We start from the raw sequence: 22,551 nt of genomic DNA, 5'->3' as shown, positions 1-22,551 counted from the left end.
CTGCGTGGCCACAGACTCCAGCTTTCCCAAGGCACCCAGACCCCTGGCCCCACATGAGCTTGTCTACCCAGTGTGTCCACAAACCCTCCGGTTTATCTTCAGGACTAATGGATTCTGCCAGCGCCATAATCAGCAGGAACAGGAAAGTCAACCAGAGCTAATTCTTTCCAGAGCGTGATGTAATTAATTTAAAATGACTTATTTAGTAAAACGCTAATGATGAGGTTAATGTTATCTCCCCAGATGACAAGGCTATTAGCTGGACACTGCCTTCGGGGTGAAGTGGGGAGGCACACAGAAGAGTGGGCGGTCCTGCAGGGCTGCCTCCGCCCCCCCCCCACCCCCAGCTCCCTGGCATCTGTCGGGGGCTGCCCTGGGGTATGATTGCTTCTGCTTCTGAGCAGGACAGAGCAGCGGTAGGAGGCCACTGCCCTTGCCGTGGGCCCTGGGACAAGCCCACTGCATCCAGGTGGCCTCTTCTCTAATGGTCCAGGTGATCCCCTGTGGCTGAGGGAGGCTGATGGATGCTTCTTGTTCGAGAGGGAGCCCGGGCTCTTCTAGATTTGGGGAGCATCTTCATTAGGGCGGGCCTAGACTTAAATCTCAAGATGTGACCTTGGCCGAGTCACTCAACCTGCTGGTAGTTTCCTCACCGGTCAGCCGGAAGTGGCAACATCTGCCTCAGCCACCACTCAGTCTTCCTCCTCTTGTTGGCTATAGGGGATATTCGAGGCGAAGCCATGGGCCCCACAGAGCATAGAGTTTCTGGACACCATTAGGCATCCTGTTACTTCTCTGTCTCTTTATTCTTTTGCTTCTGCTTTTAATTCATGCTAGTTGGCCTCTTCTGTAGCCTCACAGGCTTCTTAAGCCAATTCTGGATAAAGCGGAGGATAAATAAATTACAAGGAGTTGCGAGGATTAAGTGACATGGCAAAGTGACCAGCATGTCATGTCTTTTCCACCCTTGGTCGCTGATGGCATTCTTCCATCCTCTGCTTCCCCCTGGGGGGTGGGCCCTGTGGGAAAGCGGGGAGGGAGCCAACGAGCAAACACGGGAAGCAGAGTCTGAGGGGGCCAAGGTCTGAGCTGAATGGATGGTCCAAGATCAAGGTCAGCACAGAGTCTGGAAGGAAGTGAGGAGTGGGTGAGTTTAGGGGATGCTGCTGCTGAGCAGGGTCACAGTGGGTGGCGTGGGTTCTTGAGCTGCGGTGGTCACAGTGGCCGCAGGTGTTATGGGGTGGGTAGGGGACTTTCGAGGAGTCAGAGTAGCAGAGCCACTTGGGACCCCACTGGGTAACTGCAGGGGCCCAGATAATCTGGGAGGGGTCTGTGTGTCCAGGAGGGAGGAGAGAGGGGTGTTCTGGGGGCAGGGGTGAGAGGATAGGTGGCCCCAAGGAGGGGGCAGTGCACCTGCTGTAGGCCAGTGGGCAGCGTCCAGGGACCAGCCCCATGGAGACTCAGCAAGCTCTTCTCAACAGCCCCAAGTGGCCAAACAAAATCCTTTAGAGTAGGCGGTTCAGGGATGCTCGCCTGTGAGGCTGGCCAGGCCTTCCGTCTTCAAACCATCCAGCAGCATCTGTACATCAGGCTCTGACTCACCTTGGCAGAGGAGCTGCTTTCTAGAATCTGCCTTCTGGCCCAAGAACAAAATGAGCATCTGAATGACTAGATCATTCTTTTCCGGGCAGAAGTTTTATTGTCTCAGGCCCGACAAAAATGAACTATCAGAAGCAGTCAAAATAGAGAAAGTTTAGAGACGATTCCGGAAAGTCAGAATATATGTTTGATGGAAAACTCAGGCTCTGAGTCAGACAAATTCAGAATCCCCATCTCACGGCGTGACCCCGGATGAGTTACTTCCCCTCACCAAGCCTCTGTTTCTTCATCTGTAAAATGGGGCCCTAGTGGCTCCCCACTGGCCTGGGTTGCTTCGAGGGTTAGATGAGGTAATGCGCATTGAGCTCTGGGTTCAGGGACGGGCCCAGAGCAGACACTCCATCAGTGTTAGCTCTTCTCATTAAAAGCAAAAGTTACATTCAGAAAATTTGGCGATGTTTTTACCCTTTAAAAATACATTTTCTTGGAATTCCCGTTGTGGCTCAGTGGTTAACGAATCTGACTAGGAACCATGAGGTTGCAGGTTCGATCCTTTGGCCTCGCTCGATGGATTAAGGATCTGGCGTTGCTGTGAGCTGTGGTGTAGGTCGCAGACGCGGCTCGGATCCCATGTTGCTATGGCTCTGGCGTAGGCCGATGGCTACAGCTCTGATTCGACCCCTAGCCTGGGAATCTACATATGCCGCGGGAAGACAAAAAAAAAAAAAAAAAAATTTCTTCCTCCTCCTTCTTGATAAGAGAAGTCACTTAGTGCAGAAAATACAATACCTTCCTTTGTTATGGTGACGTCAGGGACATGTTGCACTCTCTGACATTTTTCTTTCTCTCTCTCTCCTTTTTTTTTTTGCTTTTTAGGGCCACACCTGCAGCCTGTGGAGGTTCCCAGACTCAGGGTCGAATTGGAGCTGTAGCTGCCGGCCTACACCACAGCTCATAGCAACATCGGATCCTTAACCTACTGAGCGAGGCCAGGGATCAAACTCATGTCCTCATGGATACTAGTTGGTCCTTTTTTTTTTTTTTCCTCCCAGTTTTTAACCTTATTGGCACAAAACTGTTCATGCATTTTCTTATGACGTTTAAGATATTTGTATTTATAGCCTGTTTCATTCCCGTGGTGTTTTATTCGCATTCTCTCTCTGTCTCTCTGACCAAATCTTGTTCACCTCTTGTCTATTTTCTTAGTGTTTCAGTAGGTTGGCCTGTCCATGCTCCCGGTTTGTCCCGTTTTAGACCAGGCTTGGCTTATCATGAGGATGGGACTCTTTTTAGGTTCAGAGCTGGGACACCCCCACAATCATATTCTATTTCTGAGGTTTTTTTTCACACACATCAAGCTGACTCAATGGAAGGGGACATGTGTGTGGGAAAGAGTTTGGCCTTGAACGGTCCTTGTAAGTGACAACTAAGTGATGCCAAACGCCCTGCTCGTGGAGGAAAGAAAATTCCTCTTTAGCGGCTCCATGGCCCTCAGAGAGTAAAGAATTAGCCACCGCAGATAAGATGGCAAAATAATGGTTTTGTTTGCTCATCTCACACTTTGCAGAGAATTAAAGGCGGTCGTAGGGAGACATTGATGTCACTCTAAGTGCCCCACATCAGGGCTGCTTTAATATTTTAAGTGGATTTTAATGCTGGTGATTTTTAAAACACATACACACATCTCCCGCTGTCTGCGTGTGGCCACGGGGAAGTGACCACCAGGGACAGGGTCCCCACTGACATTTAATTCTCAGGACCCTCCAGCTGCCTCGCTCCCAGAGACCTGCTATCCTGACCTGAATTCGTGTCTCTTTGTCTCTGGCGATAATCCCCCCCTCACGCCATCTCTATCATTTTTATATAGATGACCGCCATTCACAGGAAGCGTTCTTTATGGGACGCTTTGCCAAAGGCTTTAAAAATACAATTGCTATTTAGTTATGCCTTAAAAACTCCCTTGTGACGGAGATCATGTCTACACATCAAGCTTTAGAGGATCCACAGGCAGAACGCTTCTGGCTTGGGTCCCTTGAGAAGTCACAAGCAGGCATCCCGGCTGCCACCCTAGGGTTGCCCACGGGCTCTGGGTATCTCTATCTATGCCGGAAGCTTCCTCTATGGGAGATATTTCCAATTCAAATGGCAGATTTGTGCGGGTCTAAAGGACCATGAAAGCAGGGTAGCTGGTGTTTGGCCAGGGCACCATCCTCAGGACACCTGGGGACCTGGGCCAGGAGCCCGGGAGCTTTGGAACAGAAGAGTGCATCTCTATAGGCAATGGCTTTCCTGAGGACACTCTTCCAGATTGGTCCATGTGGGCTGTTGTTCTCATTTAGATGACTGCTGACTCTATAGACATTGGGCAGTGTAACTGGGACATGGGTAGATCCCATCCGGGCACCCCTAGGGCTAGACGGGAGGCAGGTAGGGCTAGTGTCCTTGATCTCTGGAAGCCAGAAGTGGTCCTGCCAGGTGGTTGAACCTGGGGGCAGGAATGGCAGCCCCCATGAGGGGAGGTCCAGGTGGGGCGGTCTGGAAGGAAGAGACAGGAGGAATGACCTTAGACCTCATGGCAACAGCCGTGCCTCTTTGTGGTTGGGGCTAAAGAAGAGATGGCACCCAGCAGGTGGGGAGGGCAGGGGTGTATCTGTGGCTTCTCCAAGGAACCATCCAGACCTTGGCTGATGCTCCAAATGCGACCCCTCACAGGTGGGAGCCCCTGCCTGCCCTCTGCCCCCTGGCTGGCAGGCTCAGAGCTGTGGTGGACAGCAAGGACATCCGTGTGTGCTGTGATGATGCCCAGCCCCTTGCTGCCCCCACCCCCCGGGAGCCCCGAGATGGAACGGGGAGAGGATAGGCAGGGTGATGGTCACCAAGACGCCCTGGTCCAGGAAGAGCCGCCTCCACCTGGCTCCTCTCGTTTGATGCTCTCAGCAGCTCTGTGCAGTCAACATAATTAACTCCATTTTCCAGATGAAGAAACCAATATTCTGAGTGGTTATGCGGTTTGTCCAAGATTATACAACTAATTAGGAGTGGAGAGTGGGCTCATTAGCTTCTCCAATGAGCCAAAGTACCTGTGCGTCTCTGTCCAGGGCTCCCGTTTCCTTAGGTATAAAATGCACGCTCAGCCTTCCTTCTGCCCCAGATGGTCCTCGTCCCTCAGGGTGGCTCTGGCTCTTGGTCACGGGGTTGGCTGTGGCCATGTCCTCACTTGCTGTGATCTTTGGTGAAGTTGGCATTCTTTGGTTTCCCGAAGGAAGCTGAGTGGACAGAGAGCCTTCTGGCCAGGGGCCACGGGGCCACTGAGGTCACTGAGATCTTGTCACCATGGTGAGTGGAAGAGGCCGTGACAGTTTAGTGAGTCCCCATCTGCATCTCAAGGAGAGAGGGAGCATCCTGCCTGCAGGTCCCCTCTGGGGTGGGCATCTCTGGCAGTCTGACATCTTTTGCCTCCAAACCATGTTCTCCTCTCTCTCTCTTTTTTATTTTTATGCATTTTAGGGCCACACTCACAGCCTATGGAGGTTCCCAGGCTAGGGGTTGAATCGGAACTGCAGCTGTCAGCCTACACCACAGCCACAGCAACTCAGGATCGGAGCCATGTCTGTGACCTACACCACAGCTCATGGCAATGCTGGATCCTTAACCCACTGAGCGAGGCCAGGGATTGAACCCACATCCTCATGGATGCTAGTTGGGGTCCTAACTTGTTGAGTCACAACGGGAACTCCTGTGTTCTCCTCTTGAGAGCCATTTAATTTAGGGCCTCTCAAGGGCCCTGCATGAAGTGTTTGTTTTAACCCAAGAGCACTGTCCTCCATGTCCCTGGGCCTGTGATCAAGGCGCTCCGGGTCCCTGATCTGAAGGCAGGCCACCCAAAGTCACGCCCAGATGGGTCTCTCCTCTTGGTGGGGACGACCCCACTCCTGTCCTGCGGGGCCTCTGGGCTTCCACTGCCTGGGCACCTCATCTCTTACATTACACTGGAGAACAAGCTAGGTCACACAAGGGCCCTGGGAGTGGAGACAGGGGTCTCCAGCTTGGGTTAAGAGTGGACTTTTGGGAATTCCTGTCGTGGCACAGCAGAAATGAATCTGACTAGGAACCATGAGGCTGCAGGTTCGATCCCTGGCCTTGCTCAGTGGGTTAAGGATCCGGCATGGCCTTGAGCTGTGGTGTAGCTCACAGATGCGGCTTGGATCTGGCGTTGCTGTGGCTGTGGTGTAGGCTGGTGGCTACAGGTCCGATTAGACCCCTAGCCTGGGAACTTCCATGTGCCACAGGTGCAGCCCTTAAAAAAATGTATATGTAAAGGAAAGAAAGAATAAAAAGTGGAGTTTTGTTTTTGTTTTTTGCTTTTTTTGTTCTTTTTTTAGGGCCGCACCCATGGCGTATAGAGGTTCCCAGACTAGGGGTTGAATCGGAGCTACAGCTGCTGTTTCCACCACAGCCACAGCAACACCAGATCCGAGCCACGCCTGTGACCTACACCACAGCTCACGACAACACCAGACCCTTAATGCGCTGAGCAAGGCCAGGGATTGAACCTGCGTCCTCCTGGTTCCTAGTCAGATTTGTTTCCACTGCGCCATGACAGGAACTCTGAGAGTGGAGTTTTGACTCTGCCTCACGGCTGACATTTTAATTACTAAACCATGACCTGTGACTGTGGGCACTGCAGAGCTGATGTATTTCTCAGGAGGGACCACGAGAGCCCTGGGACCGCCATGCTCTCACCCAGGGAAAATGGACTTCCTGGAATACATTTAAAGAAAATTGGATGATAGAGTTGTTCACTCAGTGTAATGGTTACACTGATCTGCTCTCTCCTCTCAATGGTTATTTGACTGTGGGTGGAGGGGTGTGTGTGTGCCTGTGTGTGTGTTTCATTTTAAAACCTCCAGAGGTTGTACCTGGTACATGACAGCCACTCAATGAGTGTTGGGGGAATGAATGACAGTCTTTTTGGGTGGCAGGTACGAGATCCATCAGCTGTTGCCATAGTAACTCTGCTTCACCAACTACCCCCAAACAAACAGTATTTATTTCTCGCTCATTAGGTCTATAGATTGGGTGGGTTCAGCTGATCTTGGCTGAGGTTAGCTGGGCTTGACTGCAGGCTGCGGTGTGTATCCAGGTCTGCCACGTGTGTTTCTCCTCTTTCGGGGGCGAGGGCCACCAAGGGTATGTTCTCTGGGGCGGAGAGATGGGTGTGCAAGAGGGCACACCCAGTTGCTGTCATTGGCCACAGCACATATTGTGGATGTGGTAAAAGCCAGGGGCCAGGGAGGTGCCCACAGCTCAGCGTGGGGTCAGCGTGCTGAGAGGGGCGTGAGAGCTTAGGGTCAATAAATCGATTGGCTGCACATACCCTGCACATTTTTGTCCATGCTTAATTAACAATAAGGACAGCCTTGAGTGGTTCATTCTTTGCGAGCTAAGGTCTCAGCTGCAGGAGGGGGACTGGGCTTCTGTGGGGAACATGTCACTGGGCACACCTGGCCTGGCCTTGGGCACCCTGAGCTCTTGGCCTTGCACTGCTGAGTTGGTCCACAAAAAAAAAGTGACACGAGGTGCCCGAATTCCCTGGGCCGAGACTTTTTTTGGCCACGCCTGAGACACGTGGAAATTCTCAGACCGGGGATCGAACCCACGCCACAGCAGTGACAACACTGGATCTTTGACTGCAAGATGAGAGGGCCCCTTTGGCTGAACCAGTGCTGATCAGGTCGCATGGGCGGGGACGACTTCTGTGCTTGGTTTAATGCTCTGCTACTGCCAGCTTGACATACCGGATACTTTTTGGACAAAGGGCCCTGTGTTTTCATTTTGCACCAGGCCCCCCAATTTATGTTGCTGGACCTGCCCCTGGGGACGCTGGTTTCCTGAAGATTTACTGATGTAATTCCAGCCTTGGAGAGACAGCCGCTCACCCTCCCCTCATTCATTCAGCAATAATCACCAAGATTACAGCCACCATTTACCCAGTGTCCTATAACGACAGGCCCTGTGCTGATAAGGGTTTTGCAAACATCATCCCCAGCCTCACAGCAGACCTGCAAGCTTTTCACAGGACTGAAGGTCCATAGAACTCCATCCAAGATCACGCAACCAGGACTCGACTCTAACTCTGTTTCTCTCCCATGCTTTTCCACTAGATGATTTTTCTGTTTTCTGTTTTCTGTTTCATGACAGTCTGGAATCTGGGGATATAAAGCATAGGCCTTGGCCTCAGGCGAAGCATCTTACTGACAGTAAATAATTGCAAACACCAATATAGCATGCACTGTGCACTAGACCCTATGTTAATTCATTTAATCAGTACAAAAGAAATGCATGTAGTAGGTACTGTTCTCAGCCCCACTTTGTAGAGGGGACCACTGGGGTACAGAGGTCACATGGCTGGAAGGTGGCAGGTCCAGGCTGCAGGCTTCACTGCTGGCTATACCCCCTCTTACCGTGGTACAGCCAGGCCTCTCTCTGCTTTGGGGATGAGGGAAGGAGCATTAATGAACCATTGAGCTCCTTCTGGGGTTTTCTTTTTCTTTTTCTTCTTTTTTTTTTGTCTTTTTAGGGCCGTACCTGCAGCATATGGAGGTTCCCAGGCTAGGGGTCTAATGGGAGCTGGAGCTGCCAGCCTACACCACAGCCACAGCAAGGCCAGATCCAAACCATGTCTGTGACCTACACCATGGCTCATGGTAATGCTGGATCCTTAACCCACTGAGCGAGATCGGGGATCAAACCCACATCCTTGTGGATTCTAGTCAGGTTCTTAACCTGCTAAGCTGCAACGGGAACTCCCCCAAGTCTGCCTTTTAGAATTGGACCTCCCATGTGGCTCGCAGCATGACTACTCAGTGTTGATTCATAAAATGCTGGTTGTGGGAGTGGCAGTGAGACAGTCTGGCACCTGAGACCAGGACCCTTCACCAGCCACAGTTCTCGCACCTGGACAAACATCTCCTCCAGCAAGAGTGCAAAGCAAGTACAAGGGACTAAAAATAACTGCACACACATGCAGTTGGGGCCACTATACGCATCAAGATACAAAAAGGCCACAAACTAACTGCCACTTTGGAGGTGCCCGGAGCAAAAGCAGGTGGGCACTCATGATCCCCGCTCACAGTACCACCAAGCAGGTGGGCAGACCCCCTAAGCTCTGTCTCCTGGCCAACCTAGCACCTGCTCCTGTTGTCACCCCATCTAAGGAGCCAGCTGGGCCCCCACCTAGGGGAGCGAGAGGGGCACCTGTTACTACTTCTCGCTCCTTTGTGCTGCAGCACGAGAACCAAGAAAGCCTTGCCTGAATTTCCCATCTGGCTTCTTAGCAATTTCTATTGATTCAAAGAGTCCAAGGACCAGTGTCGGTAACATAAGGGCAGTGGGAGGCAGGTGAGCACAGGGTTTGGGACCCTGATGCCACATGATGGGGCCTAGGTGAGGGGGTGGCCGTGGGACACAGGTGGCCCCACTTCACCCAGACATGAGGAAGCAGGCTCTGCACACACAGCTAGAGAGACTCCTCACACCCCACAAGACTGAGATTCAGAGCTGGCTCTTCCAAAGCACCCTGACTGCTCATTCTCTTGTTTGGACTGAGTGGGGTTTATCTTCTCACCTCTCTTCTCAGCATATGGTCTGATTAGGCTGCTCCCTTTTGAAGGAAAAGCTTTCCATCCACCCACCCTGGGTCTGCTGGTGCTGCTTTGGCCTCCCCAGTGAAACAACACTTGGGGAAAGGTTGTGCCAGGCAGAGCGGACTCCAGACTGGGACTATAGCACTTCCTGGGGATACTGATCACTCCACTGCTCAGGCAGCCCTCTCACCCCATGGACCAGATGACAGTGTCTGTGGTTTGGGGGTGGTCCTGCTGCCTCTGATGGCCGCACAGGTCAGCATGGGTAATTGGGGACTGTTGGGTGAGCTTTATTATTGTTTAGGCAATTATGGTCGGCCATGGATGTGTAACAAAACCTTGACGGAGGAGAGCCAGTGAGGGAGGCAGGTGGCAGGGTGGAGCCGGGTGGGGTGGGGTGGGGGGAGGGAGGGAAGCAGAGGCCAAGAGCCGGAGAGGAGTGGCGGGGCCCAGAAGAGGGAGGGAGGGCGAGTACCAGGACCAGGCTGTGGCTCCCTGACATCCAGAGGAGGACCTGGGTTCTCTTCAAAGGGGCTCGGAGCTCCAGATCAACCTGGAGTTGGGCTTTTAGAAGAAAATAAGTTACACCCCGTGGTAAATGCCTAGTGCGATTTTGCGTTGCTGCGTGGCGTCAAGACCCAGAAAGGCCGGTGGCTGGAGTTTCCAGCAGGGCAAGGAGCTGACTCTCCTGGATGGACAGAAGCCCCCTCCTCCCCCAGATCGCTTACGGCCCCTTGCTCCCCCGCGCCGTCTCCTGGCACCTTCACCCAGAGAAGGGTGCCCCAGGTCACACAGGAGTGAGCCCCGGCTCTTCTCACCGCCTCCCACGTGGGTCCCCACGTCCCAGGATGCTGTGTCGCTCCTCCCAGGCCGGCTGCCTCTCAGCCTGGGGCGTGGGGTGGGGCAGCGTCAGGGGGAGGGCACAGGGACAGGGACGCTGCTGAAGTCATTTTCCCTATGCTTCTGTGTCTCTTTTTCCTTTGGGTAAAGATGGAGGCAAAGTCAATTAAATGGAAAAGTCAGTATGCCTGAGTTGAGAAATTAAACAGAAAATTGGACTCTGCAAGCACTACAGTTCTTATAGGAATATTAATTCAACTCGATGGTGGAATTTGGACTGGGTGGTGAGGCTGGTAATTCAGAAGCCTGCGAGAGGGCGACGTATTCAAAATGCACTTTTCGTTTCATATTGAAGCCATTCCTAATCCAGTTTATGAGCCTTCTCGCCCAGGTCACTACTGTAAATGAGCAGTTATTCCCAGAGGATCTTATCTGGGACAATAAATGGGTAAAATTATTGAATTTATTAACATCTAAATTAAAAAGACTGAAAAACGGAGTTCTAATTAATCAGCTTGCAAACAGCTACCCCAAGGATCAGATAACAGACCTTCCGCAACCGCTAGTGATTGGAGACATATTATTTTTTTAAAACAATAATAATATTTTCATAGCAGCTCTTTTCTGAGGAGTTCAAAGCCAACCCATAAATGTTAATTATTTAAAGACTTTGGGGAAAGGAAGCAGATGATTACTGTTTTCCTGGGCTTTCTAATGTGGAAATGGCGCTGAGAGGGAAGTGTGAGTGGCTTTGCCAGAGGTTGTGGTGCCAGCTTCTGGAAAGGGGGCTGGGCAGAGCAGGAGATGGGGCGGGTCTCTGAGCTTGCGCCGCCTCTGGCTTCAGCCCCTCGGGCTTCCTGCTTCCTGCTCTGTGCTTTGTGTCCAGTCTTTGGAGCCGTGGGACCGGCTCTCCATCCTCTCACTGGAGGGAGGCTTGGCTGTCTCTGAGATGAGCACTGGTCCTTCGAGAGGCTTTCCCTTCTGTTCCCGTCTGGTCCTCGGACTCTGCACTCTAACATCTGGTGCTCCAGGTGGCCTTCCTGGGGCACTGGGATGGTCCCTCAACTCTCCCAAGCTTTGCTAGCAAGCGTGGGGTGGCTCACTTCCATCAGAAGGACCAGAGGGTGAGGTGTCAGAGGCTCACTGTGCTGCCTGCTTTGGGACCGACGGGCAAGACCACCACACAGGGCCCTAAATCACTGACACCAGTGGCCAGCCAGCCTGTGGTGGGAGGTCAGTGCTGCACTTTCCCTGGGGGAAGCATGGGGGACCCATGCCTTTTGTAGATACAGGTCACAGACTGTCTTCATGTTTGATGCCTCAGCTCTCTGGCACCCAGTCCCTGTAAGGTAGGGAGAGGCAGGCAAGGCTGGTTCTGTTTTAGGGATGGGGAAGGAAACTGGTTGTATTTGATTAATATTTGTGCTATATAGGCCATTTATATATGCTAACTTATTTCATTAGGTAAGGTCTGTCTTTCTTTCTTTCTTTCTTTCTTTCTTTCTTTCTTTCTTTCTTTCTTTCTTTCTTTCTTCCTTCCTTCCTTCCTTCCTTCCTTCCTTCCTTCCTTCCTTTCTTTCTTTCTCTTTCTTTCTTTCCTTCCTTCCTTCTCTCTTTCTTTTTCCTTTTTTTAAGTTCTTAGTTTATTAGGCCCCTCATGAAATTTTGCACAGTCACTGCAGAATCTTTACTCCTTCTTTTTGCCAGCACCAACATTGGCCTTTGCAGTTCTCCTGGCTTTCTTCATCCTGTTCTTGCATTCTTTTCTCTGTTTCCTTGAGCTCTTTCTCTTCTCATATAAGCCGTGTCTTGCAAGCCTGTGTCTGGGCTCATTTTTCTTTGCGTAATCCAAGGAATCATAAATCATGCAAAAGCCGGTTGTCTTGCTACTACCAAAACGGGTTCTGAATCCAAGGACAAAGATGACATCTGGTGTAGTCTTGTACATTTTGGCTAGCTTTTTCCCGAATTTCTGCCTTAGCTACTATTGCCTTCCCAGGATGAAGGACATGGATGACCATTTGTTTCTGCTGAAGCAGTCAGTTGGTCATGAACCTCCTGGTCCTGAGAGTTACTGTGCCGTTCATGATGGAGGCTAGTCTTCTAGCAGCCCCAGAGGAAAAGAGGGAAGGGTCTCACTGGCCAATCAGATCAAAGCTCACGGAAGGGCACCGGGCGGTACCGGCGTGGGGGTGTGGCCTGACCGCGTTGCCAGCCCCGCCCTCTTTCTTTTTCTCTCCCTCTCTCTCTTTCTCTCCCCCTCTTTCTTTCTTTTTCTTTCTCTCTCTCTCCCTCCCTCCCTCCCTCCCTCTTTCTTTCATTCTTCATTTTCTCTCTCTTCCTTTTCTTTGTTAAAAGAAAACTGATGCCTAGAGAGGTTTAGAAATGCAGCCACAGTCACGCAGCTAGTAAATGAAAAAGTCAAGATTTGAACCCAGACTGTTTTTCTTCACACCTGAGCCCTTCCTGCTGCTCTCCATACACGGCCGGTCCTGTGAGTCTCCAGGCGGTGGAACAGGAACAGGAGTCCAGGCACCTCTACTGACATCCCAGCCTCTGTTCTCTACATCCATGGGGGGGGGGTGTGTGTGGGGGGGGTCAGGACCCACAAGATCATTGATGGTCACCTTGTAATCCCGCCAAGGCAGGATGGGGTGGGATTGGCCAGGGGCAGCTTGGAGGGAAGCTTCTTTAGTGCCTCTCCATTCTGGGTGGTTAGTCTGGTCCCTGATGGGAGAAGAGGACCCTGCACTTCCATTCGGGCAGGTGCAGAAAGACAGAACTTCCCGGGGGCTTGGCCAACTCCCTGCAGTGGGAACAATCAGGCTCCTGCCCTGTTTGCTGTGAACTCATTAACTCTCCTCCCCTAAGCCATTCCCAGAGCCTTTATCATCGAAAGAGCTACAGCTCCATGTCAGCCATGTGGAAGGGGTGAACTCTCAATGGCTCTGAGTCTGGAGGGGCAGGGGCCCAAACCCACCAGTGGCCACTGCCCTCTGCTTTGGGGATGGACGACCCCCCCCACCCCGTGCAAGAGGGGCAGAAGGGGATTGAAGTTACTTCCTTTTTTTTTTTTTTTTTTTTTTTTTTTTTTTTGCTTTTTAGGGCTACACCTGCAGTATATGAAGTTTCTCAGGCTGGGGGTCAAATCGGAGCTACAGCTGCTGGCCACAGCCACAGCCACAGCCACGTGGGATGCAAGCTGCATCTTTGACCTACACCACAGCTCTTGGCAACGCCAGATCCTTAACCCAGGGATTGAACCTGCGTCCTCAAGGATACTAGTCAGATCTGTTTCCACAGCACCACAGTGGGAACTCCTGTGACTTCCTATTTTTGTTGATTGCACCTGCCTTCCTAGGGCCGGTTCATCTTCTCCTTCCCGCATTCACTTGCCCTGAGAACTTGCGGCATCACTTACCCCATTCTTGGTTTTCTTATCTTCAAAATGGCTACCTCATAGGGTTGTCATAGGATTAAGTGGGCTGATGTGTTTATACCACTTAGACAATGTCTGACACACATTCAGTGCTCAACGAGAGTCAGCAGTCGTTGACTTTACTATCAGCGCTGTTATTAACACCCTCCCTGAACTTCCATTTTCTCAGCTGTCAGACGTGTGTGAACATCCCCAGGGAAGTCAGGGGAATTAGGGAGGGTATGAGTAAGGCACTTGGAGCAGCACTGGGCCGAAGTTAAGTACATTCGACTCTCTGCATCCCCATTCGCAGATTCAAACAATGGCAGGTCAAAACTATTGGAAAGAAAAAAGTTCCAGAAGGTTCCAAAAAGCAAAAATTGACTTTGTGGCTCAGAACGTCTATTTATACAGCTTTGCCATCATACCAGGTATTGTAAGGAATCTAGAGTTGATTTAAGGTGGGAGGGAGGATGCGAGTCGGGTATATGCAAATACTACACTTTTATATCAGGGACTTAAACATCTGTGGATTTTGGTATCTTTGGGGTCCTGGAACCAATTCCCCCTTGGATATCAAGGGGTGACAAATATCAGGCACAGGACTCTGGTGACCTGCCTGTGATGGGCACAGGACGGGACAGGAAAGAGGATTCAGGTTCTTACCCATTCACTCAGTCATTCATTCAAAAACTAATTGTTTCAAGTTCTCTAGAGTGCCCTGGGTCAGCCAGCATCTCTCAGAAGGTCGCGGGCATGAGAAACAATGCTGGAGCCTCCATCTGCCAAGACAGACAACTAGGCAGGCGGAGATGTGAGTTCAAGGGCTTGCAACCTTTCCATCCTCCAGTCAGGGACCTAGATGCCCCCACGGCCACTTGATTAGCTTGCTTCCCACCAAAAAAGGAGCCATGGTAGACTTTCCACATAGAAGAGAGATTGATATAATGACCCAAGTATCAATGTTACCCAAGTATCAATAATGATACCCAAGTACCAATCAATGATGGCACCCAAGAGATTGATATGATGACCCAAGTATCAATGTTACCCAAGTATCAGTAATGATACCCAAGTACCGATTAATAATGACACCCAAGTACCAATCAGTAATGACACCCAAGTGCCCAAGTACCAATCTCGTCAAGGCCGTCTGGGGACAGAGGTGATGCTGAGAGGATAGGGGTCTAATGGGCTCCCACCCCAGGCTTTCCCCACACACCGCCCCGCACCCCCTGCCCCAGCCCCTTGCCAACCTAAATGCTTTCCTTTTCTCCCAGTTCACCTCCACGATCTCCCGTGATGACTTTTGGGCTGACCCTGCCCAGCTTGATTTTTATTTGGAAAGTTATTTCTTTTTAAAAAAAGTTTTCATTAAAAAATTTTTATTATAGTTGATTTACTATGTTCTGTCAATTTCTGCTGTGCAGCAATGTGGCCCAGTCACACATCTATACACACTCTCTTTCTCATGTTATCTTCCATCATGTTCCACAAGTGACTGGACATAGTTCCCTGTGCTATAGAGCAGGGCCTCATTGTCTAGTCATTCTAAATGTAACAGGGTTTGCATCCATTCATCCCAAGCTCCCTGTCCATCCCCCTCCATCCCTCTCCCTCCACATCCCCTTCCCCCTTGGTAACCTCAGGTCTGCTGTCCATGTCTGTGAGTCTGTCTCTGTTCTGTAGATAGGTTCATCTGTGCCATATTTTAGATTCCATATATAAGGGATACGTATGGTATTTGTCTTTCTCTTTCTGACTTAATTGCCTTAGTGGGAGAATCAGGTCTAATCCTCTAAGGCGATGGCGTTCCAATGGTTCAGTGTCTACTGATCTATTCCCCCAGGAGTTATAAACTCCATGTGGGCAGGGCCATGTCCTAAAGCTCTGGTACAGTCACAGTGTGGAGCACAAAACCTTGGCCCCTGGAAAAAGCACCAAGGCTTCTGGGATCACATCTTTATTCCATTGCCCACCATGGTACCTGGTTATCCAACCCCATGAGCCCCAAACAGCCAAGACGCTGGCACATCTCGGTTCCAGATCGTTCTTCCCGGCCTAGAAAAATCCTAGCCATCCTTCAAAGCTGAGCACACATATCCCATGCTCCTTTCAGAGAGGATGCCCCAGACAGAGTTAATTCCTTCTTTCAGGTTGAGGCCATAGCACATCTTCTCTTCTTAAAACAGCCCACTTCTAGGCTTGTAGAAGGCGTGAGATGCAGGCTGCTACACCGCCTCATGTGCCGACAGGCTCAGTGCATCTTCTGGAAGCATCTGTCTCGTGGACCCCCGGCATCTCCGTGCTTTGGAATTAAACCACCTGGACGTTCCTTTATAGCGCTTGAGAATTGTTTTACTATTTCTGTCAAGTCTTCACCTTACAGAGATGCTGCGAAGACAAATGAGATAATATGTAAAAGTGCCTTAAGCTCTGGAAGATGGACTATATTATTATGGCTGTAAAACTCTACTGGGGAAACCAGTAGATGAGGGCGAGTAGGGAGGGAGAGAGAGAAACAGAGAGAGAAAAAGAGTCAGAGAGACACAGAAGGAGACAGAGAGAGACAGAGAGAGGACACCCAGACTGGTGTCTACAGGGCTGGGAGGCTGGGAGGGACGTCCGCCGTCCGCTGTGTCTCCACAAGGCGGTAAAGTGTTATCTTTAATGCCACACGAAACACCCGCGAGACCACGTGCGTTTGCTTTCTGCTACCTGCTCAGAGAGGCGTCATCCCCATCTCCGGGGACAGCATGTTTTAGTGAGTTACGAGTTTTGGGGGCGGCCAGACCTGAGCAAGCCCTGCCGCCCACTGCCCTGCCCCCCACTTCCTAGCTGTGAGGATGTGGTCAAGGGACCCCTCTGCTGTGGATGTCATCATGGGAAACGTGGGTGCACAGCCCAGCCCCCCACCCCGGCCTCTCGCTGTCTCTAGGGTTGGACTCCCGGCCAGAGGAGTCAGGCTGAAGTCAGCAGTTTCTGGACTGATCACATCTTTCTCCTGTGGTCCTGAAAGTCGCCCTCTGGGATACCTGGGAAAGGAGAATACACAGCAGGAGCTGTGAGGAAGGTTCCAGAAGATCTCGGTGTAACTCTTTGCTCTTGGGGCCCAAGATTAGAACCCTCTGAGAGATGGGGGCGGTGGACGGGGTAGAGGAGAGAAAGTGTTAGGCCCAGGAGGTGATGTGGGGCAGGAGGCTTCTCTCCAGAAGGGCCAGTGCTGGCCTCTGGATGTCTTGGCCAGAGCATCACTGGGAACCTGCCTTGGGACACAGGTAATTATGCTTTTTTTTGGGGGGGGGTGCACCCGGGGCATATAGAGATTCCCAGGCTAGGGGCTGAATGGGAGCTGCAGCTGCTGGCCTTGTTCCACAGTCACAGCAACGCCAGATCCTTAGCCCACTGAGTGAGACCAGGGATCGAACCTATGTCTTCATGGATCCTAGTCAGATTCATTTCCACTGAATCACGACGGGAACTCCGAGCACAGGTAATTATGGATGTAAGGAGCTGTGGCCTGGCTTGCAGGTGGGCTTGGGGGGCACATCCTGTTCCCCAGCTCTGTGGGTGGGTGTTTACCTGAAGGGGCGGCTCTGGTCCCTCTGGAAGCCACGTGCAGAAGAAATAAAAACATGCTGCCGGGCATCCTTCCACAGCCACCTTCTGTCTCTCTGCTCCTCCGCTCTGCTCTGCTCATGGGGAGGTAGGACGAGGGGGTGCCTCACGGAGGACTTGCTCCTCGTCGTATAGAGAATTTTTATCTTTCAAGAGCTCCTTCAGTGTCTCCTGGGAGTCAGTCTTAGTGATCACCTATTCTTTGAATTCTTAAGGAGGCAGCCAAGCCGACCATCACGGCCTTGTCTTCCTTGTAGTTTGTAGTCGGTCAGCAGGACCCAGGACCAATGAGGGGGGTGGGGGTGGGGGGGTGGAGAGAATGTGAGAGGCCTGCCTGGATTTTTCCCACGACTTGGGAGCCCCACTCCTCCTCCCCAATCCCTTCTAATAATCTCCCCTACTCCTTCAACACCCAGGGAAGGCCTGCCTCCTCTGGGAAGCATTCCCAGAGAATCCTGCCACCCCGATCCTGAGTGCACCCCTCCCCCAGATCCTACCACATGGGACTGTAACTGTCCCTGCACCTGTCAACCCCCTGCCGGGATCCAGGGGAGGACAAAGGCTCTCACTCAGTGCAACCTCAGGGCCTTGGTGCAGACCAGGACATGCTTGTTTGTTGACTGACTATTCGAGCTCACCTGGCACAGACCCACCCATGGGTGCAACACTCAGTGGTCCTTGCAGAGAATCAGGAAGGCGAGCCGGCAGGTCCTTTCCTTTTCAGCCCCTGGCACCTCTGCCTTGTTTCACCTGGGACGTGGGTGGAGTGGAAAGGTCTCCCCACACTCTCCAAGAGTACAGGGTAGGTCCCCCCTTCCCACTGGTTTTCTTTCCTGGCTCACTTTTCCTGCCCACCCCCCACCTTGCACTGCAGGCCCCCTGGGGAGGCAGGCGTGGCTCAGCATCTGGTTTGGAGGCTACCTCACAAGGGATTTGGGAGCTTGGGGCCAGACCTCTTCAGTCTTCCAACACAGTGAGCATCAAAGCCACCTTGTCTTTGGCCGAGTGCAGTGGGATTTTATTTTATTTATTTTATTTTTTTGGCTCCATCCAAAGCACCTAGAAGTTCCCTGGCCAGTGACTGAACCCAAGCCACAGCTGTAACCAGAGCCACAGCAGTGACAAGGCTGGATCCTCAAACTGCTGAGCCATGAGGAACTCCTGCAATGGGGTTTAAAAAAAAATTGTGGTGGGAGTTACTGCCATGGCGCAATGGGATCCTTGGTGTCTCTGGAGTGCAGGTTCCATTCCTGGCCCAGCACAGTGGATTGAGGATCCGGCGTGGCCAAAGCTGATTCTTGGCCCAGGAACTCCATATGCCACGAGGTGGCCAAAAAAAGATGGTGGTAAAATATACATAACCTAAAACTTACCACCTTAACCTTTTTTTTTTTTTTTGGTCTTTTTGCCATTTTCTTGGGCCGCTCCCACGGCATATGGAAGTTCCCAGGCTAGGGGTCCAATCGGAGGTGTAGCCACCAGCCTACGCCAGAGCCACAGCAACTCGGGATCCGAGCCGAGTCTGCCACCTACACCACAGCTCATGGCAACGCCGGATCCTTAACCCACTGAGCAAGGCCAGGGATCGAACCCACAACCTCATGGTTCCTAGTCGTATTCGTTAACCACTGAGCCACGATGGGAACTCCAACCTTAACCATTTTTAAGTGTGTAGTTCAGTGGCATTAAGTGCATTCACACTGTTGGACAACCATCACCACCACCCAGCCACAGAAGTCCTTTCAAACTGAAACCCTATACCTGATGCCGGAGTCCAGGTTCTGTGCAAAAAAGATGGGGGGAGAGGCGGAGGCCAGGGAGGCTGGGCTGCCTCCACCGCAGAGACTCCTTCACCAGGTAGACGTCAAGGGTTTTCCAGATACAGATGCGCTCATTCCTCCCCAAGGCCCCAACCCACATGGGAGCCACTCGCCCCTTGCCTGCAAAGCCTAAAAGAGCTCCTTTTTGGAGTTCCCATCTGGGGGCTCCTTCAGTTTCTCTTCGAGAATTGATGCCTCCAACTTTCTCTGGGAGCATGAAGTAGTCGTTGGACAGCGAGGGTCAAATCTTAGTCCTGGCACCGGCTGGCTGTTGGCCTCAGTTACCTTCTCCGAGCCTTGGCTTCCTAATCTGGAAAATGGGCTAATAGAGATCTTACCTCTTCGGGTGGTTGTGAAGACCAGATGAGGCAGAGCTTGGGATGCAGGATGCATGTACCTCTCTTCTCCCCTGCCCTCAGCGGCCAAGGTGGTACCCACTCTTGGAGGCCCACCCCAAAGTCATCTTCTCTGGACTCTCAGCTGGGTTTGGCCTCCTTCTAAACTGCTTTGCTGGCACCTCTAGAATGCAGGAAGTTTCATGGCTTCCCGGGGTGGAGGGGTGTCTCTTTACCTCCCACTGGAACCCGCTATCTCTTTATAAAATGGCTTTAGAAAAGATGTGTTTCGTTAAATTCAGACCTTTGGAACTGTTTGCTGTGCCAGAGGCCTGTCCAGCTGCAGCTGTGTCCCCAGGGGACCAGGCGGCCTTGGCACAGGAGTAGACGTGCTTCGGAGAGAGAAACCACGTGAGGACAAAAGGGGAGGATGCTGTGCCTGACGCCGCCATTCACGTTCTGGAGGGTCTGGGGAGTTATTGGTCCTCAGTGGGTTCCTTGGAGGAGTTGAGCTTAGGGGCCTAACTGGGGAGGTGGGGGTTCATGGTGGAAATGTTTGGGGAGATTTTTTTGAAACACACAACCCCTCCAGCCCCCACCAGGGCACATAAAAATCTTGGGAAGTTCCCTTTGTGGTGCAGTGGAAATGTATCTGACTATGATCCATGAGGGCGTAGGTTCAATCCCTGGCCTCGCTCAGTGGGTTAAGGATCCAGCGTTGCTGTGGCTGTGGTGTAGACCAGCAGCTGCAGCTCCGATTCACCCACTAGCCTGGGAATCTCCATATGCCACTGGTGCAGAACTAAAAAAAAAAAGAAGGAAAAAAAAATCTTGGCTGGGGGTATGTGTGTTGATCAAGCCTCTGGCTGAGAAGCACAAGCGTGGGCTGAAGAACAGAGAAAAAGCAGCGTGGCCACTGCTGTTAGATCAGGAGGCAAGATCTTCATTCAATGAATATATTTGAGTTCCTACTATGTATAGCGTCGTTACCAGGCTAAAATAATACAAGGAAAAATAAAACATAAACTGTCCTTAGCTTCATTAAAATTGCATTCTTTTTTTTCCATTGGATTATGGTGGGTGTGTAATATTATACAACATCGTCATTCACAGTTTTTAAAGGTTACGTTCCACTTGATACTTATTATAAAACATTGGCACAATTCCCTGTGCTGTACAATATGTCCTTATTGCTTATTTATTTTATACCTAGTAGTTTGTACCTTCCAAGCCTCTCCTCCTATCTTGCCCCTCCCTGCTCCCCCCCTCCCCTGCCACCGGTCACCATTCGCTTGTTCTCTAGATCTGTGAGTCTGTTTCTTTTTTGTTATATTCGCTAGTTTGTTTTATTCGTGGAATGTGTCTATTTATTCTGTTTGCACCTTTTTACTGGGGGCCACAGGGACGGGGGCCCCTTCTGGTCCACAGAGGTGTGCACACTTTCTCCAGCCCCTCCAAGCTTGGGCCTTGGGGTCCGGGGGGTGGCTGGGCACGTCCCCATCTCTTGGAGGGGTGCTGGGTAAGGTGGCGGGGGATGAGCTGGCTGATCAGGATGTCGTGCTTGCGGTAGGGCTGAGTGTGGGCAGCATGATGGCAAGGCCAGGCTGATGAAGGGCGGGACCAGCCCTGGCTCCTTGGCCCAGGCGTCCTTGAGGAAGGTGCCATGTCTCACGACCATCTCGTTTCCGCATTTGTGTCACATGTACTTGCCAACATCATCCCATTTGACGTCCGAGTTTACCCTCTGAGAGTCAAGGCTGGCGTATCTCCATTTTACAGGTGCGAAAGTTGGGACCCAGGTAGGACAGGTGCACACAGCAAAGAAGGGATGAGGTGGGGTAGGAATCTGGTGCTACTAACCCCCCATGGTCATGGTCTCAGTGCAGGCTGGGCTGAGTATGACCAGTGGAGCTGTGGCCATCATCCAAGGGTAGGTGGAACACTTTTAAATGTGCATTTCAAATGCGCTGTTAGTATCACAAAAACCCCTCTCATCTCAGAAGTTGGATGTTTCATTTCTCTCCCTCTGTCCTCCTTCCCTTCCCCCATCTGCCCTGGCATGCCATTGCGCCCGCAGTGAGAGGCCCTGTATTGACCTGTCCACAGGTAGCTCCATGGAGGGCACGTCTAAAGCAAACATAGAATATCTCGGTGCCTTTGTAGCCCTCTCCTCCTCACCCCAGTTATTGGTTCTGTGATACCAACAGCGCAGTGAGGGCAGACCCAGAATGCTGCGCCTCTGAACAGCAGGAAAACAGACCAAGTGCTAGATGAGGCTGCGAAACCCCTTCTGGGCACAGCTCTTTCTACAGGTGACTTCTGCCCTCCAGTCCACCCCGCTCTGTCCTCAGGGGGCCCATCTTTGGAGCATCAGAATGTGCAGGGTAATCAGACGCCCAGGTTCAACAGTCTAAGGGTTCTTAGCCCGAGGCTGAAGACTGTGACCACGTGGCAACCTCCACCTCTGAAGGGACCTGCCAGCACAAGCTGCCCCAGTACAGAGGCCCGGAAGCCGAGGCAGAAAGAGCCAACCACGAGTGTCTGTGTCTTGGAATTTCGTGCAGGGCTATTCCTTCAAGATCTTTGATTGCAAGGGTGACTTGATGGCGAAACCCCGCAGAATTCCGTTTATTTTATAACCTTGGGCTAATTTCCAGAAAGCATAATAATACGTTTCAAGAAAATGCATGGGGTTTATTTGAAGAGCCTTTCTTTCCTCAGAGGTCTGCCTTTACCTGTGAATATTCTCCATGGAGACGGTTCCAAGTGTGCTCGATGGTTCCAGAAGTGTCCACTGACACCCCCCCCCCCAGATGTGTAGAAAAGGCCCTTTCCCCTGTTTCAAAATGCAGGCTCTATACGGATCACTGCAGAGTTTGTACTTCAGTCCTATTTAATGTAAAACCAACCTTTTCAGATTCACTCCATTTTATTGCTTTTTCTCTGTGAAGTAGAACATTTAAACTGGATCCTCTTACAGGAAACCATCCAGGTCCAACTAAAGTTCAGGAGAATATTAACAGGTGCTCAGAAAATCACAGAGTGTGTCATCAGAATTTGCCACACATGGGGCTATTATTTTAATTTCTGAATTAATGCAGGTTCTAACTCATGATAACCAAAACTTTAGGAAGACAGGCTGTGGATCACAAAGCTATTTTCATCCTCTACTGAATGGCTCATACTGCTTTAATCTCTTTTTAATATTTTTTTTTGCTCCCTGACTTTTTGAAAAATATTTTATAATTCAGGAAGGCAACTCCTCTTGGCATGAT

The 22,551-nt window shown here is 51.3% G+C and overlaps 1 protein-coding gene and 1 pseudogene across 1 annotated transcript in view; one reads left to right on the top strand and one right to left on the bottom strand.

Annotated features, from left to right (window-relative positions):
• Positions 1-22,551, top strand: part of CAPN8 (calpain 8) — a 109,833-nt gene that overhangs the window by 79,349 nt on the left and 7,933 nt on the right. The gene's annotated exons all lie outside the window — the stretch shown is intronic.
• On the bottom strand, positions 11,700-12,337 carry LOC100625455 (annotated as a pseudogene).

The sequence above is a fragment of the Sus scrofa genome, chromosome 10 (genome assembly GCF_000003025.6).
Source record: "Sus scrofa isolate TJ Tabasco breed Duroc chromosome 10, Sscrofa11.1, whole genome shotgun sequence".
NCBI lineage: Eukaryota > Metazoa > Chordata > Mammalia > Artiodactyla > Suidae > Sus > Sus scrofa.
This window is presented reverse-complemented; position numbering and strand designations above follow the sequence as displayed.